This window comes from Anas platyrhynchos, chromosome 8 (assembly GCF_047663525.1).
Source record: "Anas platyrhynchos isolate ZD024472 breed Pekin duck chromosome 8, IASCAAS_PekinDuck_T2T, whole genome shotgun sequence".
Taxonomy (NCBI): Eukaryota; Metazoa; Chordata; class Aves; order Anseriformes; family Anatidae; genus Anas; species Anas platyrhynchos.
The window spans coordinates 21474091-21497567 of NC_092594.1; the positions used below are offsets into that span (position 1 = coordinate 21474091).

General features: G+C 37.7%; 1 long non-coding RNA gene across 2 annotated transcripts in view; it reads left to right on the forward strand.

The window, feature by feature from the left end:
- Window positions 1-17987, forward strand: part of LOC119717671 (uncharacterized) — a 41607-nt gene extending 23620 nt beyond the window's left edge. The window contains exon 3 of one of the 2 annotated variants that reach the window (XR_011811136.1): window positions 17492-17987. This is a non-coding gene — a long non-coding RNA (uncharacterized lncRNA). Of the gene's footprint in view, window positions 1-819; window positions 1209-17491 lie in introns of those variants that run through there. The other variant, XR_005267676.2, reaches the window with a different exon arrangement.
- The last annotated feature ends 5490 nt before the right edge of the window (window positions 17988-23477 follow it).

Genomic DNA, 23477 nt, shown 5'->3' on the forward strand with positions numbered 1-23477 from the left:
ACTTACTTAAACATTTTCCAATTTTCCCGTTAAGTCAAAGTGGGGTAAAAAAGGTACTTAGTTCAGAGTGAAAAAATGAGGAGCTGTTTGATACAGTTTCATAGCAGCACAGTTGTTACAGTTAGTAGCTATATATGTGAAAATCTAGCAGGAGAACACATTTTGTTAATGCTGTAAGTACTAGCAGAAATGAGTCCACGCAGAGCAGCTTTCTACTTAACAGGAAAAAAAAAGGGGGGGGGGGGAGAAAAAAGAAAAATAATTGTCCTCGTGCACTTGTTCAGCTGTCAGAGTAATCATTTAGAAATGGATGGGCTCTGTGAGGCAACTACTACACCTTGCCTCTTGAATTTACATTTCCAAGGTTATCTGCACATTTTCTTTTTATGTAACATGTACAACATGCTGTCTAGAGGAACTGTAAAAGGTTTAGGAAAATTGGGAACAACTGCATTTGCATAGATCAACAGCCCTGGAGGTAAAGTCCACCTCTGTGAGAGACCTTCATTTTGAATAGGAGCAAATTGTTTCTCTTTTTCATCTGGTTGCATGTATTTTGCTTTTATATCACTTTTAAACTGTTTTGATTAGGAGCTCTTGTTTTGTGTTGAAAAAACACAGATATAATAAATCTATGAGCCTGTATTCCTCTATAGGGTTTGAGGTAACTGAGCAAATACAAATATAAATAAAAATATAAACTATTCACATATAATTGTAAATATAACTATGTTTATATAAACATAGAAAATCACAGTGATTTTTTTTTTGTTTTGTTTTGTTTTGTTTTTGTTTGTTTGTTTGTTTGTTTTTCCACAGGTCCAGATTAGGGCAGGTTCATCATTGCTTATAGATCTACAGGCTAACCAGCTAAATGGCAGTGGTATCTACTCTCTAGTCCGAAGGACAGCGAGTACTCCAAAGCCCAAAAGGACAAAAGTTTTTGCTATGCCTGAATACTAGGTAAATTGGTGGCTGAATGTAATCTCTATCTTTGTATTACTTATTGTATATATACCAGCCAAAATAAGCAAGTAAGATATAATTAAGATATAGCCCAATCTGGATACAGTCTATCCTTAGAAGCATTCAAGCCTAAGGAACTAAGTATGTGACCAATGGTAACACGAAACTACATGAGACTTGCTTTTGTTGATCAAATGTGACATTTCAACTAATTATATTTGTTATACTTTTGGTGCAAAAACTGGTAATGTCAGAAACAGAGCACAAGACGCTGTTAAAAATCAAAAAGGCAGATGAATTTGCCTTCTATCCATAGTAAATATTAAATTAATTATTAAATAATTATTTCCCTTTTTGTCCTGTGAAATGTTTGAAGATACCCCGAAAACAACTAAGCAAAACAAAACTCTGTTCATGTTTTATTTACAGTAACAATACAGCATGCTATATCTGCTGGTGTCACTCAAACTTACATCACTAAAATCAGTGAGAAAGATTTTTTTTTTTTTTTTTAATCTGAAGATCTCATCCTGGTTTAGCTGCAGAACTATGAGACACTCTTCAACCACAAATATATTCCAGATATTTAAGACCAATGAGGACATGAGCACTTGCAAAGGGCAGCTAAATCTGGTGTTTATTTTAGGAATACTTTAGGGATTTTCAGCTCAGAGTCCTCAGCTGTTCTGTCCTGGACAATAAAGCAACCACAGAGGACTTTGAATAATTCTGCCCTGTAGGTAGCACATGATTTATGAACAGAGGGTTTATTTCTGCAAAACAGTTAAGACCAGGAATGTTAATTCAGTAATGTTAAGGTGATGGGGTGGATGGAAGGTGTCAATGAAATAAAATGCAGGAATAAACAGTTATGAATTATATGTATTGAGGAATTGCTGTGAATCCAAAGACATACAATTGCAGATCTTGTGCTTTAGCAAAGGGAGGAAAGATGAAACGAACAACAAAAATACAACTGGCAAAATATATCTGGTTGGCTTTCTGGGCTGAAAAGCACATTGCCAGCTTGTGTCAAGCTTCTTGTCCACCCACACCCTCAAGTCCTTCTCCTCATGGCTGCTCTCAATCCATTCTCTGCCCAGCCTGTACGTGTGCTTCAGATTGCCCCAGAGCAGATGCCAGACCTTGCTCTTGGCCTTGTTGAAGTTCATTTTGTTGAAGTTCATGAGTTTCTAACAGGCCCACCTCTCAAGCCTGTAAGGGTCTATGCATGGCATCCCTTCCCTCCAGCGTACTGACTGCACCACACAGCTTGGTGTCATCAGAAAACTTGGTGAGGGTGTGCTCAATCACAGAATCACAGAATGGCCAAGGGTGGAAGATCTGTAGATCATCTAGTGCAACCCCCTACCAAGCAGGATCACCTAAAACACATTGCGCAGGATAGCATCCAGGCGGCTTTTGAATATCTTCAGAGAAGGAGACTCCATAACCTCTCTGGGCAACCTGTTCCAGTGCTCTGTCACCCTCACAGTAAAGAAATTTTACAGACTTACACACTTAACACATGATTAGACACCTGCTATGGGAAGAAATAAAGAGGAAAAAAAAAGAAGAGTGATTGCCATAGACTGTGAAACAACTCAGTGGTTGGTTTCTGCATCAGTCCTCAGAAATGTACCTGTTTCCTTACTTCAGCCAGTGCAAACTGGCTGTGTAGATGTGTAGCTATTTTATAGCTTTCCTATGAAACAAGTGTCTTCATGTGCATATCGTCTCCTCACATGCTCCTTTCTCTTTCTATTTTATCCTCTGCCCTATTCTGCATGTTATTTCTTGACTTATATTTCCTTCTTAATATTCCAAAACGCATAGAACTAGTCTTTGTATTTAAATGGGATTACATGTTTTCTAACAGCTCAAAGAGAGCTAAGACATCTGTTCCTTCCCTTACCAATCAATTCCAAGGTCATTCTTCAAATTCAATTCAGTAATCAGTCTGAAACTCAGCCACTATGGAGTAGAATGAAAATCCCCTGCCAACATTTTTTGTTGTTTGTTGTTGTTTTTGTTTGTTTTTGTGTTTGTTGTGCGTGTTGTTTTTTTTTCCTAAGCAACCCATACTCAGCAGTTCCTCATGCATATTTGCCTTCTAGAGATCTTTACTTCAGAAAAAATAATATTTCAGTCAAATTAGAAATAAATAAATAAATCTCTGGCTCACTAATCACCTGCTGCTAAGTCGCCTGTATTCTAATTTTCAGAATATGTTGAAGATTAGCAGTGCAATAAAATCTCCTTTCCTGAATTTCAGCTATTTCCTGCAGCTGCTCATTGCCTTGATCATATTTTTGCAGTGCATAATCAAAACCTCATCCCTTGGGTTGCACCACACTGATGGAGCCTGGAATTGTCAACTGAGTAGGAAGCTCAGGCCCAAACCTGTCTCTGAAATACCGTGCTTCTACCCCTAGCACTACAAATAACATTTCTTCTTGCTAATAGATGTGAAAAGCTGTGGTTCAGTAATTTAGACCAGAGATACCAGACCTTAGGAAGATACAGCAGTACACTAGATGAAAAATAAAAATGAGTGTCCAAAGGAACAAAAGAATAAGTCTGGAGTAGTCAGGAATGAAAAAAAAAAAAAGAAAAAAAAAAAGAAAAAAAAAAGTGACACTGAGGTTAGGAGAACTGAGAGGAATATGCATATAGTGAGGATTTAAGACAAACTGTAGACAACTTACAAGTCAATATTTAGAAGGCTACTGCATCATGTTAATGAGTTGAGGGGTGGCTGGAAATGTACTTATTACCAGCCTGCCTCATTAATTTTGAAGTTTCTGAAGTTTCTACATATCTCGCAGCACATTTTCTGGAAGATTGGCTCAGCTTGAAGTAGAAAATCAGGCAGAGATTCATGACAATTAAGTAGAAAAAGGGACAGTATCAGACTCTTTCTCTTTTTTAATGCCTTCAGCTGACTTCAGAGGGAGACACAGAGCAGATGCTGGAAAGAAGTCAGTCATTTATGAGGATGTTTACAGCACAGTGATGGTAGCTTACAAGGCCATAGGCAAGCTAACTTTAAGCCATCTTGGTCAGGCAGAGGTCATGGAAGAAGGATTATAGCTCCATGAAAGCCTGGAAGCTCAGCACATTTGCCAATGACACCAAGCTGTATGGTGTGGTTGACATGCTGGAGAAAAGTGATGCCATCCAGATGGACCTTTACAGGTTTAAGAAGTGGGCCTGTTCAAACCTCATGAACTTCAACAAGACCAAATTCAAGGTCCTGCACCTGGGTCAGGGTGGTCCCAGACATGAATGGGCAGAGAATGTATTGAGAGCAGCTCTGATGAGAAGGACCTGGGGCTGTTGATTGACAAGAAGCTCAACATGAGCCAGCAATGTGTGACTGCAGCCCAGAAATTCGACTGTATGACAGGCTGCACCAAAAGAAGCATTGCCAGCAGGGCATGGGAGGGGATTCTCCCTCTCTGCTCTGTGCTCGTCAGACCCCATCTGGAGCACTGTGTTCAGGTCTGGGGCCCTCAGCACTAGAAGGGCAATACTAGAAGTATTAGAACGACTCCAGAGAAGGGCCACTAGAATGATCAAGGAGCTAGAGCTTCTCTTCAATGAAGACAAGATGAGAGAGTTGGGGTTGTTCAGCCTGGAGAAGAGAAGGCTCCAGTGAGACGTTATAGTGACCCTCCAGTACTTAAAGGGAATCTACAGGAAAGCTGGGGAGGGACATTTTATTGGAGAGTCTAGGTATAGGACAAGTAGTAATGGTTTTAAAATAAAGGGGGATAGATTTAGATTAGATGTAAGTAATAAATTCTTTATTATGATGGTACTGAGGCACTGGCACAGGTTGCCCAGAGAAGCCATGAATGTGACATCCCAGAAGTGTTCAAGGCTAGGCAGGATGGGGCTTTGGGCAACCTGGTCTAGCAGGAGGTGTCTCTGCCCATGGCAGGGTAGATGGAATTATATGTTCTTTAAGGTCCCTTCCAACCCAAACCACTCTATCATTCTATGATTCATTCTAAGGATACTGAGAGAAACAGTTAAGAAAGCTTCACTGAAATCCAAAATGATTTCATCAACTGTCTTCCCTTTATCAGCTAGGTGAGTAATCTTGTCATAAAATGAAATTAAGTTAGTAAAACATGACTTTCCCCTTATGAACCTGTGTTGGCTATGGCCAATGACAAATGTTTTTCGATAACTCCCAGAATAATCTTCTCCATAATTTTACCAGGTACTAAAGTGAGACTGTCAGGCCTGTAATTGCCAACTCTTACCCTTCTTGGGAAAACTGGGACATTTTCCAACTTCCAGTCGACTTGGACCTCTCCAGATTGAGTGAGTTCTCAGGACAAAATCAGCCAACTCTTCAAATATCCTGGGATAAATTGCAGGGAAAAAAAAAAAAAAAGTGTGAATTTCCCAAATCAGAAGAGATATTTATAGGGAAACAGTGTCCACCCTTCTGCCAGATGTCAAATTGCCAGAGCAAACTATGGAGGCATTTGCAACTTGAAAATGTTGAAAATGAACTGAAAGAATAATAGAAAACTGTGTGGGATCTGAAGGTCTGCAGTTCCAGGTACACCAAGAAGCCAACAAGGATTACTCATTTATCACTAACATGCTCACATTCTCAGATCACTGCCAACCCAGAAAAATGAAAGCTCTGCAGAGACACAGAGAGAAGAGAGATTTCTCTTTAAATCATGCCTACCACAAACCCCTGTCAAAGGGTTTCATTAAGCTTGAGAGTTGACTAAACAGAAGATAAAGACTGGCTGGCAAAGTGTATTTAAATTGAAGTTTTCTGGTGCCTGCAGTTTCCTGATGTTAGACAAATGACATTCCCCTCCTGCTTTCCATCTTTGAGTTCTTACCTGTATGTACTGTGTAATATTGCCAGCATTCATTCACTCCATGATATGTTGTTTTTTTTTTATACGTGCTCTGGGGCCATTCTCAATTACATGAAAATATTTGCCATGGTTGTAAGCTATGACTCTTAATAACAACGTCTGGTCAATACAACATCAGCTGGCATTTAGGACTACTCATGAGTAGTGACTAAAAGATGAAAGAAGGACTTTTTAGCAAAGAAGAAAGAAGGGTAGGATACCAGCTGATTGGTTCATAAATACAGCCATGATTCATAAATATGGGATGAAATGCTTAGAAGAAAGGATAGGACTATAAAATTCATTGCCCTTTGCAGAAAAAGTGATATGGCCTAATTCTCTGGATATGGCTCAGGTCTTATGTTGCTTTATTTCTCAAGGCCAGATTCCACCAAGTTTTTCATATGACTTCAAGTAACTACTTAAAAAAATGTTTTCATGTCTGTCAAATATGGAGATTTACAGGACCTTTCAATGGTCTGACTCATAATAACTTTGTCAAGAGCTGTGCTTTCAAAGTACTCTTACTTCCAGGAGGTTTAAGTATCTAACATACATAAAGGTTTCATGAATAGCTTTGGAAAACATGCTTCCATTAAAAAATAAGCCTGAAAGTCAGATGTTTATTTATTCAATATTTAACATACAGCTATCGTTACCCACTGTGAAGAATTCATATAGTGTTTAATGTCCCATTTTATTTTGAGCAGACGTATAATTATGGGCAGCCCAGACCAGTTTTGGTCCTTATTCATGGAGTGAGCTGAATTTGTTCACCTATTTTTTCTATAGCTTTTTTGTCAAAGCTGATACAGTTGTGTTCATTTGAATATCCACACATATTTTGAGGCAGATTTTCACTGTGAATTCTGAATACAATTGCTACTTGAAGGAGGCTAGAAGTACTTCTCTAGCTTCCCTGCTGGGTGTTAATATTTGATACACTCCAGAGGAACAGCAGGTGGCATGCTACTTGCTTTTATTTAAAGAAGTGCTGTCTGAGCAAGTTGATAGCTGATCTGTCATTTAAACTGATGATGAATTGTGAAAGTAACATAGGCTATGTAATTATCACTTACATTAGGAGTAGAAATGAGTTGCATATTTTGGTCTCACAGCAACATACTTGTGACAAATACACAAGCAATTTGCCATCGGTTTGCATGTCCTGCAGTTGTGTTATATCCTGAAGAATAAATCAGTCCCTGGCAGTTCCCCTAGTGTTGGTTTGGAAGTGCACCTCTATCACCAAATTCGGAGTTTATCTCCAGTAACTCACTTTGTAGTCACAGAAATATGCAAGTTCATTTTATGTGTTAGTGCTTGAGAACACAAATGCAACCTGGAAGATGAGTCTTTCACTGGCAATGTGCAACTAACCCTTTGAACATCCAAAGTGCAATACTAAGTGGCAAAATCAGGTCCTGGACATGAGCAATACTGCATTTTTACTGACGGACTCATTAAGGAAATCTCATAAGTTCCTGTACAGCAGTATAAGTACTCTGAACCTGTCTGCTCTCATACTTCCATTTGCAGGCTGGTCATAAACTGGTCAAAGTTTTGCAGGTGATGCTTGATATCCTGAAAGACTTACTGCTGCCATTTACATCCAATATTGGAGAGCTATCCGGTGCATCCATTTAAAAAGGGCATCCAATTTTTTCCTATTTATTCAGCATGCAGGTCACATTTGCAGACATATATTTCCATGTTTTCAAAGAGTATGTGAGGAGAAGGTTCACTTGTTTGGATGCATTTCTTTTCACTTTACTTCAGTCTCAGAAATAAATTTAAAATAATTTTTTTTGGTTACTCTTGGAACTAAAATCGCCATTTTCATACCTACACTCTTCATAAAAAAAAAAAAAAAAAAAAAAAAAAAAAAAAAAAACACCTTTCTGTGACAAAGCATGGTGATTGCTAGAAGCCAGACTGTCTCAGTGATCTTCTCTGTGACCTGTTTGTTGTAGTGGTTTCACACTGATGGCTAGCTAATCTCCACCATAATGCTCTCTTACTCCCCCTGTTTGAAAGGATGGGGAAAAAAAACATGATGAAAAAGCTCCTGGGTTGAGATAAGAACAGGGAGGTCATTCACCAATTACCATGATAGGCAAAGCAGATTCAGCATAAGACAGTTTAATATAATTTATTGCCAACTAATAACTGGTTAGAGGCTAGAGCAGTAAGACCTATAAAAAAAAACAAAACCACCTTACCCTCATCCACCCTCTGCTACCTCCACCCCTCAAGCGGAACAGGAGAATGAGGAATGGGGACTGCGGTCAGTCCCTGACACTTCTCTGCCACTCCCTCACGGTCACTCTCTGCCCCTGCTCCATGTGGAGTCTGTCCCACGTGATGCTTTCCTTCCCAAACAGATCCTGTGTGGGCTTCCCACAGGCAGCAGCTCCTCAAGAACTGCTCCCACACAGCTCTGTACCACAGGGTCCATCAGTCAGGAGCAAACTGCTCCAGCACGGGTCCCCTACAGGCAGCAGCTCCCCCCAAACCCCCTGCTCCTGCGTGGGCTCCTCTCCATGGGCTGCAGCTCTGGCCTGGGGCCTGCGCCTGTGGGGCCTCTCCAACATCAGATTCACCTGCTCTACCATGGAGATCTGCTCCAATGTGGAACACCACAGGCTGCACAGAGGTCAGTTTGCTGCACCACAGTCCTCTCCATGGGCTGCAGGGGAACTTTGCTCTGGCGCATGAAACACCTCCTCCCACTCCTTCTTTGACCTCAGTGTCTGCAGGGCTGTTCCTCTCACATTTTCTGACTCTTTTCCCCTGTCTGCTGTTTCACAGCATTTTTTCCTTTTCTTCAGTGTGCTCTCTGAGGGGCACAGCAAGCATCGCTTGTTGGCTCAGGTTTGGCCAGTGGCAGTCTCTTATTTGGAGCTGTCTAGAACTGTCTCTTCTCTACTGTGGAACAGCTTCTGGACCCTTCTCACAGAGGCCACCCCTGCAGCTGCCCCACTACAAAAACCTTGCCATCTAAACCTAAAACACTCATCAAATTCAGAGATTCTGAGGGTTCTATCTTCGTCTTGAAGAGATGAGCTGATTTTGATCTTAAAGCTTAGAGGAGCAGGCACTGAATGCCCAAGTCATATAGAGCATTCACTGGAGCTTAAAAAGCAAATGTCAATTGACTAATGAGTTGTAAACAATAATTTGTGCTATTAAATTTGTTGCAACTGAATATATGAAGACTTTTATATATGTGTATCTGTATATACCTGTATTTATATCAGTGATGTGGAGAGTACTTTGAAGGGAAAGCTGATAAAATCATGCTAGTTTTAAACTTGAAAATACATTTTTGCTAAACTCTCTCACTAACAGCATACTTGAAGGCAGTGGTTAGATCTCAACCATCATGTAACATATCAATACATATACAAAACTGTTTTTAACCATTTTTTAATGCTTGTATCATAAATGATTAAGTGCATAACATATCACAGAGCTGAAGCTACACAGTAGGAATGGTCAAGACAAGAACTCTCCCAGAAGAGCGGTTTCATCAGCTGCTTACAATGGCTTTCTTGGGTTTTGGTTTTGACAGTCATCCTTATCAAGAGGCTGTCCTGCCTCTTGGCATTTTGGTGATCACATTTCTTACATACTTACATGAAGTCCTTGCACACTGTTTCTGACTGTACTATCGCATTACCAGATACTTGCATACTGATGTTCCTTACACTATTTTAAATGCTTATATGGGGTTGAATGGAAACCAATATTATTTCTGTTCTGATTAGTACACTTATAATTTATAGATCTTTCAGGCATCTGCTTTGGCTACAGAGTTATAACATACTCTAGTCTGGGCTTGCTTAGATACTCAGTAGTGGTTTCTGTCTAAAACTGGTCCTTGGTTCAGTGACTATCACTACAGTGATCATTATAGCACTCACCCAGGGAGGCTGCCCAGTCTTTCTTCTGCCTGATGAAAACTAGAAATTGCTTCACTGAACTCTTTCAGACCTGATGAGTGTATTAGTTATTTAAAGTAGAAACACATCAGCTGAAATGTCCTACAGCTTTACCAATGCAGCAGTAGCTTGATGATAAGGATATTCACTGAGGATTTGGGAGACCTGAGTTCAGGTCTTATCTTTTAATAGATTGAATGAGCCTTTGAGTTTACACCTCATTTTTCTTGATACTGCTGTAACTGGTACACGTGTGGTTATTTTTTCCTATGGTATCTTCTTAATAAGCTTCACTGAAAATGTTTCAATTGTTTATATGATCTTTGCACAGGGATTGCTTCTGGGGCATTGCTGAAATAGAATCAATTATAAATATTTATTTTGGTGTAATCCCACAGCTCTTACAAGCCCCAATTATAAACTTAGGTAATCCTGTTGTGCTAGCTATCATACAAATATAGGTAGACAGGACCTCATGTGAAGACCTTATTACAAGCAATATAAATAGCATATATATTTTAAAAGGCAAAGAAGAAAAGAGTCTAAAAATTGGGTAAAGATCAAGTGGTTTTGCTTTATTGCTCTTTATTGCCTTTGAAACAAAAGTAGGTTTTCTTAAGAAGAGGAAATTCTGTTCATGTATCACTCACATGCATTTTGTTTCCCTGTAAATTGGCTGCTACTGTACTTAAAATCAGCTTATGGTGATTATTCTAGAAAGATGACCAATAGGTGTTCAGGACTTTCAGGATCCATTTCGGTATTTACTTCTTGATATTTCCAGTTTCCTTACTTTATTTTATTATTATTATTTAAAAATTTTATGATACTTGGCACTGTTATGAAGTAGAACTTTCAAATTCAATGGTTCTGTAAACATTACAATGTTCTTTCATTAAAAATATCTGAACAGAGCAACCTGATAGTAATTTTCACCATTTCACAGTTGCAAAATAAATAGCCATATTTTAAGTTTCAAAGGCAAGTGGCAAAATGATAAATGTGATGCTCAATTAAGTACCATACTTCTGCAGGCTAGCCTGGGATTTTGTGAGGACTTACCCATGTGGTATGTACTGTGGTGTTGCCAGAGCTCTGGAAGAAAAATGTTGCTCCCGTGGTTAAACCAGGTATTCACTCAATGGTACTAGAAATGTGATTCACCTGAAGATGGCTGAAAAATCCTATTTCAAGTTTACATCATTTGGTTAAGTGATTCACACAGTATCAACTGATGCTAATTAATTTCTGCTTGCATTAGGATTACATAGACATTCAGGCTTTGTCTTAAGTGCAGTTAAAGGCTTCCTTTCAAATACTTTAGACCCTGTGATATTCATTTAATTAGGCAAAGAAGATGGCTGACATAGCCTGAGCAGTCCAATGTAGTCAGGTGGGATTAGACCCTGAAACTGTTGGGACTCCTTCATCTACAGGCTCAAGAAAGCAGGATAAGAAAGCACAGCTAAGGTGACAGAAGGTGGCAGGGGATTTTTCTGAGACTAATGTATGGGCCTCACAAAAGCCTGATTTCTCAAGGGCATAAATGAAAGCAGCAGAATTATTTCTGCCTGAACTTTGATTAATACAGTGCCTATGAAAAGAAACATGATAGCTGGCAGTGTACTCCTTGGAGACAAGCATTTTTTGTAAAGTTGAAAATTTGCAAGAGATGCCTGTAGAATACGTTACAAGACAGGGGGCTGAAGAATAGCTATCCATAAATATACAAGCCTACTTAAAAAATGATTTTCAAAAGCAGTATTTTACATTTTCTCTGAATATTATACGGTCTTACCCTAAGGAATCAATTTTATCATCTATTACCTCATTTTAATATATGGCTTTGCCAGGATGTGAATTGCATATATAATTTACTTATGTATAATTGAACAGTTTCCCAGGTCTGGGACTCATCCTAACATAGTTGTCCCTTGTCAGCTTCATTTGACAATGAGAAAGGGTAGTATTTTTACCCGTTTTATTTTTCAGAACTAATTTGTGTCACATCTCTTTGATTCCAGCTGTTTAAATTAAAACAAAAAAAAGGGGGGAGGGGAGTGAGGAGTAATTGTTTTTTCCCTCGTTGAAGCAAAATTCCTCAGAGAGGATAAATTAGGAGAACAGTCTAAAATCAGTAGAGTTGAGTGATTGGGTTGAGTTCATGAGTTCATGCCTTCTGAGTAAGCTTTCAGACAAACAATTGGGACACCTCCTCTTTTGCCTGCTGCTTGGCAGGCACCGCTATACCAGGGACTCAGAGCTGCAAGTAGAGACACATGATATGGTTTGCATGTCTGTGTCTATTCTAGAGGGAGATGGATGGACCACGAGCCTCCTGATGGACTGTCATTTCAGAATTTCAGATAAGTGTCTTGCACATAAATCTATGTTAGAAACAACAATTAGCAGGAGGATTAAAAAAAAACAAAGTTCCCATGTGTGGATGGACCACACACGGGAGCTGAGACACCCAGTCAATGGGACTATGTTATCTTTCCTACTCATTATAATTATTGGAGCAATTCTCCATGGGAAGGATTTACAATCTCTGTCAAAGAGCTGTGCACAGGGATTTTCATTAGGAAGTCTAATGTCTTTCATTACATTCCACTTGTATTTTTCTGTTGAAGAGAAGGAAATCATCTTATGTCAGTAGTGTGTTTTGTTTTGTTTTGGTTTGTTTTTTTTTCCTCAAGGCATTCTCACAGAATCCCTTAATGTTTTTTTGTTTTGTTTTGGTTGGTTGGTTAGTTGGTTGGTTTTTTGTTTTGTTTTGTTTTTTCCCCTTCCCTATTCATCTGAGTTTACCAATTTTAACATACAAAAAAAAAAAAAATGAATAGACATACATAACAAAAGTGTAAGATCTACAAGACAAGATACAGGACTGAGAATTATAGCAGCAGTTTGAGAGTATTTCTCAGTGTATTTTTCCCCGTGAACAGGCTGTCTTTACAGCCTAAGAGCTCTGGAAATTATTATTATTATTATTGTTGTTGTTCTTGTTTTATTTGTTGTTATTGTTGTTCAGTTCTAGTTTTTCTTACCAAAAAAAAAAAAATTAATCTGGTCCAAAGACCACTGAAATCAGTGAGAGTCATTTCAGAGACTGAAATACTTTCTCAGACCCTCTGTGTCTTTTAACTTGTGCTCTTCACAAACTGCATCTTTGGCTACGAGGAGCTTTTTTTTTTGGCTCAGGCTCCAGAGTAACTCCTGGGAGCTGAGCTCCTCTCAGCACTGTTCACTTGGCTTTAGCTAGTGCAGGTCTCTTCAGAGCTGGCAAAAGAGCTCTGATAGGAGAGCTAAGGGAGATTTTCCCTGTTGACTTGCAGGCAATATTATGGAAAAAAAGGAACACAAGCTACAGACCATAAAACTTTAAAAAGACAACAGAAAAAATATTTTCTAATAAAATTATATATTTATATATATAATATATTTCTAATGTTTCTAATATTTCTAATTTCTAATAATATATTTCTAATGAAATTTCTAATGAAACATTTTGTTTGTCCCAACTTACTTTTTTGTGGGAGAAATTTTACTTTAGAAGGTTAGGCAAGCAAAGCCTCAATATATCATTGCAATTTAGAAATAAGAGCTTTTATCCAGAAATGCAGTTAAAGCAACATATAAGGCAGCCCCAGGCAGGGGCTTACTTACTAGACTGCTATGAAGAAAAGAAATTTCATCCTAGAAAGACTCACTCTGCTACTTCACCTTGAACAGCTTGTGTAGGTGTACTTAGCAAATTATTGAGTTGATTAACAGTGTTCTTAGATTTCAGAAATACTCAGGTAGATGGCAAGTACCAGTGTACTTTGGTCAGTGTCAGTGTTTTGCCTTAAAATTAAGGAGAAACACCTTAATGAATGATGCTTAAACACCTTTGGACTAGCATGGTAGAGAGGATAAGCCTGCATGCTTATGAAGGGAATGACCAATAAGAGAAGAAGCTGTAAGAAATGGTATGATCACTTGTTTATGGACTGTACTTAAAGTCTGGAAGAGCATTTGCAATGCTCCTGATGGGACATTCAAATACCTTTTGAATAGGACTGAGAATTTAAAAAAAAAAAAATTAGAATGGGCTGGAGAATGAAAGAATGAAAGGAAGGAAGGAAGCGAGGAAGGAAAGAAGGAAGGAAGTTGGACTAGGAGTCGCAAAGAAGTCCTTAGCCATCACCAGATATGCCATTTCAGACTGTGGAAGGAGAACAAGGAGAACATGAATATCCTTATTCCAACATTCTGATTGTCCTCTGCAGTAACTGGCAAAAGGGTTACTTTTGCAGGTAACATCACCACCAAACAGATCTTCTCTGTGTATTTGTGCAATGGGAGAAACAGGTAAGAGATGTCAGACATGAACTGAATTTGTTTTTAACCTTTTGTGCTTGACTATGAGCCAATCTTAACTTTAAATTTTCCTTACATTAAAGAGCTTTCCTTTTACACTAAAGGCATCTTGGAAAAATAATCTAAAAATTCCTAATTTTGTGTGCAAAGACAGAAAGGTCCATCTTGAACAATGTATTCCTCTGGAATTATCTTGGGGGTGAGGTGGAAAAGATACCTTTTTTTTTTTTTCTTATCCCCTTTTCCCTCTCCTTTTCTCCTCTTCCTCTCTGACTCCTTGTTTCCTCCAAATCTATTGACAGTACAGAAGAAAAAGTATTCATGGCTCAAGAAGTTTCTAACCTACCAGTCAGAGTATTCTTGCTTGCCAGAAGGTCAGCATTCCAGAAGAGAATTCTTAAAGAATCTGAAATTTAATATTTCATGCTTACTCTGTTTTAAAATTCTTTGATAAGAGCTATCTTTAAAATTAATTATTTTGGCCTAAAATCAGCTTGTATTTTCAGACAAATGTATTAATCTAAAGTTCACTGCACAATGCCTCCCATTTTAATAACTTAAGCTCATGAAAAAAGTGTCCCAATAATTCAGACAATTAACCCTGATACATTTACAACTCTGGTTTTCCCTGAAGAACTCTGAATCTTTTTTTATATCTTTAACTGGGGAACTAGCTGCCTAGTAAAGTGTATGTACATTCCCATTAGAACAGCTATTTCTTACATTAGAAATATAGTAACCATTAAACCCTTAAAAATGTAATCATTAACATTTAGCACGCTATGCCTGATGCATAAAAAAAATTATGTGCAGCTGAACTCTCTGACTCACTTAGGGAAATATCAAATGATTTCAATGTAGCTTTGTTTTATATGTTAATTTTAGGTGATATTGCTGTGTTCTTAGTAATTTACTTCAGTAAGTTCTCTTATTTGTAGCTGTTTATAAGTTGAAAATTATAAAATATAATTATATACAGTGTTTTAGAAAGCCAAACCTGACTCGTTCATTGATTTTTCATCCTGACTTTCAAAAAGTTTAAGTGACAGCTTGTGAAATAAATTCACTATCATTAAAATATCTTTATTAAACTAATAACAACAGTACAGTATGACCTATGGTCTGATTTATAATCATTCTTTGTAGGTACCACACACTAAACCTTCATACCTAATGATCAGTGTGACGCCAAGATTTCATGTTAGAAGAATCTCCTTCTGTTTTTGAACCATGAGAAATTACTGACAAATATTCCCAAATGTTATCCGTCTCTAACCAGGATGTACTCGACTTCTCCATATAGACATTAAAGGTTTGATTTTGTAGCTCATTGGAATATTCACTGCTACTTTCTGAAGTTTTTCAGTTTGATCCGGACCTATGTGGAAATTTTCAGATTTAATAGCACGACAATTTGAAATTCTCAGGAAAAAAAAAAAAAAATCTCATTTACAGAGACTTTGTACATATATATATATATTTCCCATTTGTTTGTATTTCTAAAAGGTTAAATATGGAAAAGATCTATACTGGAAAGACATTTCAGCCATTTTTGAAACTGTATTTCAATGGCTCAGATCTAGAATTCTATTTTCATAATGTTTTCATAATATAATGTTATATTTTCTATTTTCATTGTTCAGGTCTCCCATGTTTTACTCTGCATTATATTATTATTATCTTAAATTTGGAGGAAGTCAATTTTGTTTTTTTTTTTTTTTACTCAACTACCACAGTACTTCTGCATCATAATTGGAGATACTAAATCTAGTGTTTCATATATTATGTGTGTAAGAATCTCTACATTTTTTATTGGGGAAGCTATTTTTTAGAATGAAATTCTCTTATGAGTGTGTGTAACTAAACGAATCCTCTCTTCTGTCTCTGGCTCAGGGAAAAACCTTTACAGTTAGGCTCTCTGCCAAGAGCTGTAGGAACAGATCCTTTACTGTATCTTCTTCACTCAATTCATCTAGATATAGTTCTGTGAATGCTTGCTGGTTTGGGGATGATTTGTCACCCAATTAAATCTTAAAACAAATTGAACCTAAACTTCTAGAATTTTGTAAAAAGTGCTTCCTTTATCATATGGCTTTTGCTGTTCTTCAATCCAGCTGAAACTAGAAATTGGTAGAAGTCATAGGAGAAAATGTCATCTCTATGGAAACTTCCAAACTCTATTGAGGATAGTAGGATAAAGTTTAGACAAGAACTTATATTTTATTCTGAGCTTGTTTCTAAGTCAGGATAAATTAAACTCATAATTGGGTGATTGCCCCTAAGGATAAATATTAAATTCCAAATAGAGGTGAAAACTTCTGAAGTGGACTCAGTTGAATGTGGAGTATCTTTGGCTGAAACCTCACAGGGCAAGAAGGAATGGAAAAAAACAAGCTGCACTGGGGATAACTACTGTAAAACACTAGCTGACTGGATCAAAATGGAGAAGTATCACCTCTTGCTGGGTCTTAAATGTTAGTAAGGATGTAAGAACTGTTTATTTTCACTGTTAAATTGAGTGTCTAAACAGCACAGGATTGTAGATTTTATACCTCTCTTACTGTCTCATTTTTAATATCTTGTCTTCACCTCTTCTTTTTTATCACTTGTCTCCATTTATATTTTGTTCAGTAATCTAGAGGTCTGTTATTTCTGGGAAAGCTTTTCCTTTTTTTCGCCAAGTATGCCTGGGCCTGTCCTTACAACTGGAAACCATTATGATCAATGGGAGGTACACAGTCTTCTTGACATCACTGTTTACTTCTTTTGACTTGAACTTAACCTGCAACCCAATTTTCTTTTATTCACCTGTGTTTCAAAATTATTTTGTTCCTCAGTCCCATCCCTTCCTTCTATTCTCCTCAACTCTATAGATGTTTCAGAGCTGGGCTAGGTCTATCACTCTACTGGAAACCAGAGATGAGGTGTAAGCAAAGGGAATAAGAACAGGAAGAGTGTGGACTAATCCCCCCTCCCAGCTTTTGGTAGTAACTGTATGATTTAGGAATAGCCGTGTATATATTCCAATTATCAAGTAATAGACAGCAATAGAATTTTATTTTTTTAACTTTTCCACAATTATTTATAATTTATAAATATTTATAAATGTATTTTGGTTTTCAGCAATGTATTTCACAACAACACATGATATGAAAACATAATTTTTAAAGCTATAGCACATTCAAAACCGTTGATTTCACTTGGTTTTTATTGTGAGAAAATGCATGCACTATGTCTCTGCACTATATATGCTTTTGCAGATTTTGCCATAGCCACTCAAGTAATTTATTTTCTATGCAAAAATGTGTTTTTTCTGTTCAGTTTTTCTTCTACAGAACTGAAGATGCAGCGCATTTTGCATTGAAAACTGAAAGAAAGACTGCTCTTAGCCATGCCAACTAGATTGTCCAGAACTCCCTATCCTGTTGGTTAGCAGAGACAGCTTCCCTGTGTGGTTTGTGAAGACCATTTTGAGACACACAACGTTTTCTTTCCAAGACCAAGGACATTGAATTCCACTCTGAGTGTAAGGTAACTCAGGATGTGCTTGCAGCAATGAAATTCATTCGGAAATCTAACTGTTTCTGCCTCAAAAAAAAAAAAATGTAGTGAGACAACATGAAAGGACTAATCATACACATGCTTTGCAATGCATATTCTTAAGGTACAAAATCTGAGATACGGTAATATGCTACAATGGACATGGACTATAAATATTTTTAATACATAAATAAACATATGTTTTGTTCATCTTTTCTGTCTCAGGCACATGATTCCTCAAAGAACTAGAAATTAAAATGTAATATGTGCATAGCTGAATGGGCTCCCTAATCTATAAGTAGATGCCAGGCACTCAGAGTAGATAGAGTACATGGAGTGGAAAACCAGTTTTATGATGCTGTAACTCTGGTAGTCACGTAAAAGAGGAATAATATGGGTTGAAAGAATCTGTTTTTTCAAGTGTGTTAAAAGCAAAAAGATAAAGTCCTTCAGTTGTTGTTCCAGTAAAGGGAAGACTTAGTCTTCTGTAACAGATGTTAAGCACCTACCAGTACCAATCCTTCCTGGTGTGGTGGTATTACAAACAATGGGCAGCTGAGGATCACCACGATGCTCCATCATTCTCCCTCCTCAAAAGTGCAAGAAGAGAAAAGATGATTAGAAGATTATGTATTGAGATAAGGAGATGGAGATCACTCACCAATAACTGCCATAGGTAAAACAAATTCAGCATGGAGCAATTAATGTACCTTATTGCCTATTAAGAACAGTTGAGAGCAGTGAGAACTAAAGCAAAGTAAAAACACCTTCCCCCCATCCACACTCTTTTATGTCCTCCCCCATAACTGGGTGTTGTGGCCAGTCCATAATGCTTTGTCTCTGCTGCTCTTTTTTCCTCACTCTCTTCCCCTTCTCCAGTGTCCTTCCCGAAGTGATCCTGTGTGGGCTTTTCACAGGCAGCAGCATTCAAGAACTGCTCCCAAGAACTGCTCCCAAATGGCTCCGTACCACATGGTCCATCAGTCAGGAGCAAACTGCTCCAGCACGGGTCCCCCACAGGTGGCAGCTCCCCTCAAACCCCCTGTTCCTGCGTGGACTCCTCTCCACGGCTGCAGCTCCAATCCAGGCCTTCTCCTGCATGGGCTCTCCATGGGCCGCAGCCACATCCACCACACATCTCCAGGCCACATCCACCTGCTCCACTGGGGGCTCCTCCATGGGCTGCACCATGGAGATCTGCTCCATGTGGGACCCATTCAGGGGGACAGCCTGCTCCACCAGGGGCCTGTCCACAGGCCACAGGGGAACTGCTGTTGTGTGCCTGGAGCACCTCCTGCCATTCCTGCTGCACTGACCTTGGGGGCTGCAGGGCTGGTTCTCACTCCTCTCCTCTCTCTCCCAGCTGCTGCTGCCCAGCAGTTTTGTTTGTTTGTTTGTTTCCCAGTTACTTAATTCTGCTCTCTCAGAGGCCCAAACTCACTGTGTCAGCTCTGGCCATTAGTGGATCTCCTTTGGAGCTGGCTGGAGCTGGCTCTGATCTGACCTGGGGCAGCTGCTGGGCTCTGTCCACAGAGGCCAACCCTGCAGCTCACCCACAACTAACACTTTGCCACACAAATCCAATACATATGTTTTTTCGATCTTGGACAATATGCATAGTTTGTAATGCCTGACTGGCGCCTGTGTATTTATAATCTGAATCTACTGTATGTCAGCACATTTTTTTGCATGTCAGGCAGAGAGTCTTTTTTAATCTCACAACTGATAAACATTTTAAACTACCTGACTTGCCTGTAGCTATTGACTGAGATATTAGTCCGATTGGATATGACAAATAGAAGTGAAGCCAAGCACTATTGAGACTGGCTTTATTATACTCTGGTTCAATTATTTTTGCTGATTTTGTATAATTTCAGTGTGTTAACTATCCTGGATCTTGATTTGCATCAACCATTTCCATTTTCCTTGTATGTGGTGTTGTTTGTTTGTTTGTTTGTTTGTTTGTTTTTATTATTTTTTATTTTATTTTATTTTATTTTATTTTTTTTCTGGCATGGCCTAACTGCAAAATGAAATGTCACAATATTTCGGTATAAGGAGTGTTGCTGGTAGAGATATTTGAACACAGGGATAAGCTTGATAGGAAAGAAAAATCAAATGAAGAAGTACAGAAATGATGGGAACAGTTTCTGTAAATTATTTTTTTAAATAAACACTATGCAGTTAACAAAACTATATCTTCCTGACTATAAAAGATTATAAAAAGCTTCTAAGTTCAAGTCTTTCTGAAAACAGAAGAACTGAGTACAGATTACACATAAATAACCTGCAATCCTGAATTTGGGCAACCAGTCATGAACTTTCAAGGAGTTAGCCACTCTTTGCTGTTCAAAGGTTCCTCTTTATTTAATTCATTTTTAACAAAGGTATTTAATTTGGTCCTTTCTGTGTCAAAACCATAGTAGGTATTACTTTATAGAGAGAGAGCTTGCCTGCTTCTGAAGCTGTGTGTCCTATGTGTCATTAACTAGGTGTCACAGTCCATTTTTTTAAGGAACCATAGATCATATTATGCTTTTTGTCCTCTACCAAGACACCTATTGTGTTGGTAGGTATATGTACAATACAGGGATGTTCACATCAGGAATTGCTCTGTCACTGCTTCCTGGCCTTGCTGCACAAAGATGAATCCTAATTTAAATTCCATTTCAATTTCTGTTCTCTTACCAAGAAGGGAAATAACTGCCATTGCTGAAGATGCCAACGTGAGTCTGCTGCACTAGAAGAGTTCAGTTTTCTGAAATGAAGCATTTCTTAGCAGTTATATTTGAAGAAGACATACAAGAATGTACCATGAGCTGAATTTTTTCATACACAGCAAAAGAAGGCTTCCTCACTGCTTTCATTTAAACAGCAAATATTTAAAAGCAGACAATAAAGGGAAAAATGTAAATCATGAAGCTATAGGAGAAACGTATGGGGAAAAGCATGGTTTAGATCACTGAAGACTGTGGTACAGTAAGTGAACCTAAATGTTGCACTGTTTCTTGCTCACTGGATAAATATTTAAGTTTAAACTCAAGGGAAACTTGTTCTTAAGGGGGAGAAGAAGCAAACTACGAAAAGCTTTTGACAATGTAAAATGCATGCTTTCCCAAGCTAGCTGATCATAAAGAATACTGCCTTTTAACATGCCTGTGAAAGCTTTAAAAATGACTCAATAGATTGTAGAATTCAGCACATTTTCTTCCCAATTATTTTTGAAGAGATTCTGACAAATGTTTTCTAAGGGAGGAATGGCAGACTGTCTATTTTATTTTAGTTTTATGAGACTTTTATTTTTATCCTGTCATGAGAAGCAAATGGCAGAGCTATGATTAGGGTAAGCCATGTAAGAGGACTCAATCTGCACAATTTATGGTACATCTTGCTTTAATCTGTCAAGGAATATGTGTTATATCGCCTTTCAATAGAGGACAGAGCTCTGGCTATATATGTTAATAAATTCTATCCAGACAGTATTAAAAGATGCCAACAATTGCTGGAAGTACTTGCAGCAGAAACTGTCTGTAAGTTTGAATCTTTGGAGGACTCTTCTGTGCAGCATGGATTTCTTTAACAAAAAAAAAAAAAAAAAAAAAAAAAAAAAGCCCCCAGCAACCCTGATCTCCAAAAAACTCTGGGCATGCAAATAATATTGTAGCTACCATTATATTCTTTAGTAATTAGGATTCTAAAAATTACCAGCCTTGTAGTTTTGTTTTGTTTTATTTGATTTTATTTTATTTTATTCTGAATTTAAATGTAACAGCATGTTGTTTTTTTCTTAGTTCCTGACTCTGGACACCAAGAACTAGTTCCCAATACCCTGGGGACTAGAGATTGAAATACACCTTACAGACTCTATTTTATGGGCTGTTGTGGCTCTTTAATTTTCTGTGATTGGAGATATCAGAGGCTGTAGCTATCAGTTACTGAAGAGGAAATGAAAAAGTGGGTATTCGTGTCTCCTTTTGAAAAACTATTTCACTGCTGGAACCAAGATTTCATATTTTGATATTACTTTTATACATGGAAAGAGTTGCTTTTTAGAACAAGTTCATGTAGCATCACATTAATGTTAAATTAGTAGCATGATACAGTGTTAAGAGCAGTAGAATCATAGTGTAATAAATAGTCAGATATGTCTGATTAGATGCTAAATTGCTTTTCCCAGTGGTGAATATTTATGTGCTGCAAAAACCCTGATGTTGTGATAAATTTTCTGTAGCCATCCACAATCTAGTGTTGTTTATAGACATGCAGTACATATTCAGTAAATCTGAAATTCTGCACTGATATAGTGTATTTTCCCCATCTTCTTATGTTCTTATTGGATTATCGCTGTTATCCTAAGTACCAATGATCTGTTTTCAGCTCTTACACTTTACGATGGATAGATTTTGTTCACTTAATAGATAAATGTAATGGGAAAATTAGATCCAGTGTTTGGACTGATAGACAACAAGCTTTGTAAGCTGAATAACAAGATTCTTGGAATGTCATGGAAAATAATTGAGGGCCCCTAAAAACAAGACTTTCCACGTTTTTCTATTAAAAAGTACGGTTGTTTTTGCAGTGAGAGTTGCCAGTGAATAAAGTCCCAAGTGTGAACTTGGAATGTCAGTCTAATCTCAAAGGAGAAAAAACTGCCTCCCCTGCTTAGAGTTAAGAAAATGAAACATATGGTCTTTTTCATTGATTTCAAATTGTTCTTCAAGAAAAGCCAAACTAATTGTTTTAAGCAGTGGAATAGAAAAAAAAAAAAAAAAAGAAAAAAAAAAAACATGATAGTGTGATGGCTGTCTAGTCAAAAATCACATTTTGACTTGTGTAAGGATCAATGACAACTGTTCATTATAAGCACAGTGCAAAACAATAATAGGCAAAATCTCAGGTGAAATTACTATCTCACATTCACTACAACATCAAAGCTACAAGCTTGCAATATGAAACGTTCAGACCACTTATGTTGCGTCATCTTGAGGGTTCAAAGAAAAGAGCAACGTTATACCCAAAAATGATTGAGAAGCACTGTTTTTCTTAAAAGCAAAAGATCACCTTTCAGGACCTGTGAAAAATTCCCATTAATTAAATATTCTTCATATCCTAGATGCATTTTTTTAGAGGTTTTCATGATCTGTGGGACAATGGCCTTTCAGTGTATTTGTCAAAATAGCTAATATACAATGTGAGGATCATCTGCATTCATCATCGAGGCTGGTGTCTTGATTTCAAGTGACTTCTGTTATTCTTCACTTTCAGATTTTTTGTATATAGGCAAGTACTAACAATTACATCCTATCGTTTTTGTTGCTAGCTAATAGCAGTGTCAAATATGAGTGAATGGCTCTATTGTAAAAGGAGAGACGCAAACACATTTTTCTTCCTTCTAGGCTTCTGCAGAATAGGAACTACCTATAAGAGGCTGATTCATGACACTTCATTACTATAAATGTATCCTAGCTATATTCTACCGTTTGGTTGTGCAGAAGACCGGACAAAGAAAACTGGTTTGCTGCTGGTTGTTGATGTTCCCAAACATGACAATTTCCAAGGATCTAGAGTGCAAATTGGCTTTTTAACCTTAAAAACAAGGTTTTGCAGACACTTCTTAAACACAGCTGTGGCTTATAACCTCTTCTTTCTTTATACTGCTGATGCAAACTTTGAGCAGAACAAATGCAAGGTCTTGTTTGGAGCTATGGAGTTATGACTACCTCCATCCTTTTTTTTTTTTTTTTCCTTTTTTTTTTTTCCTCTCCAG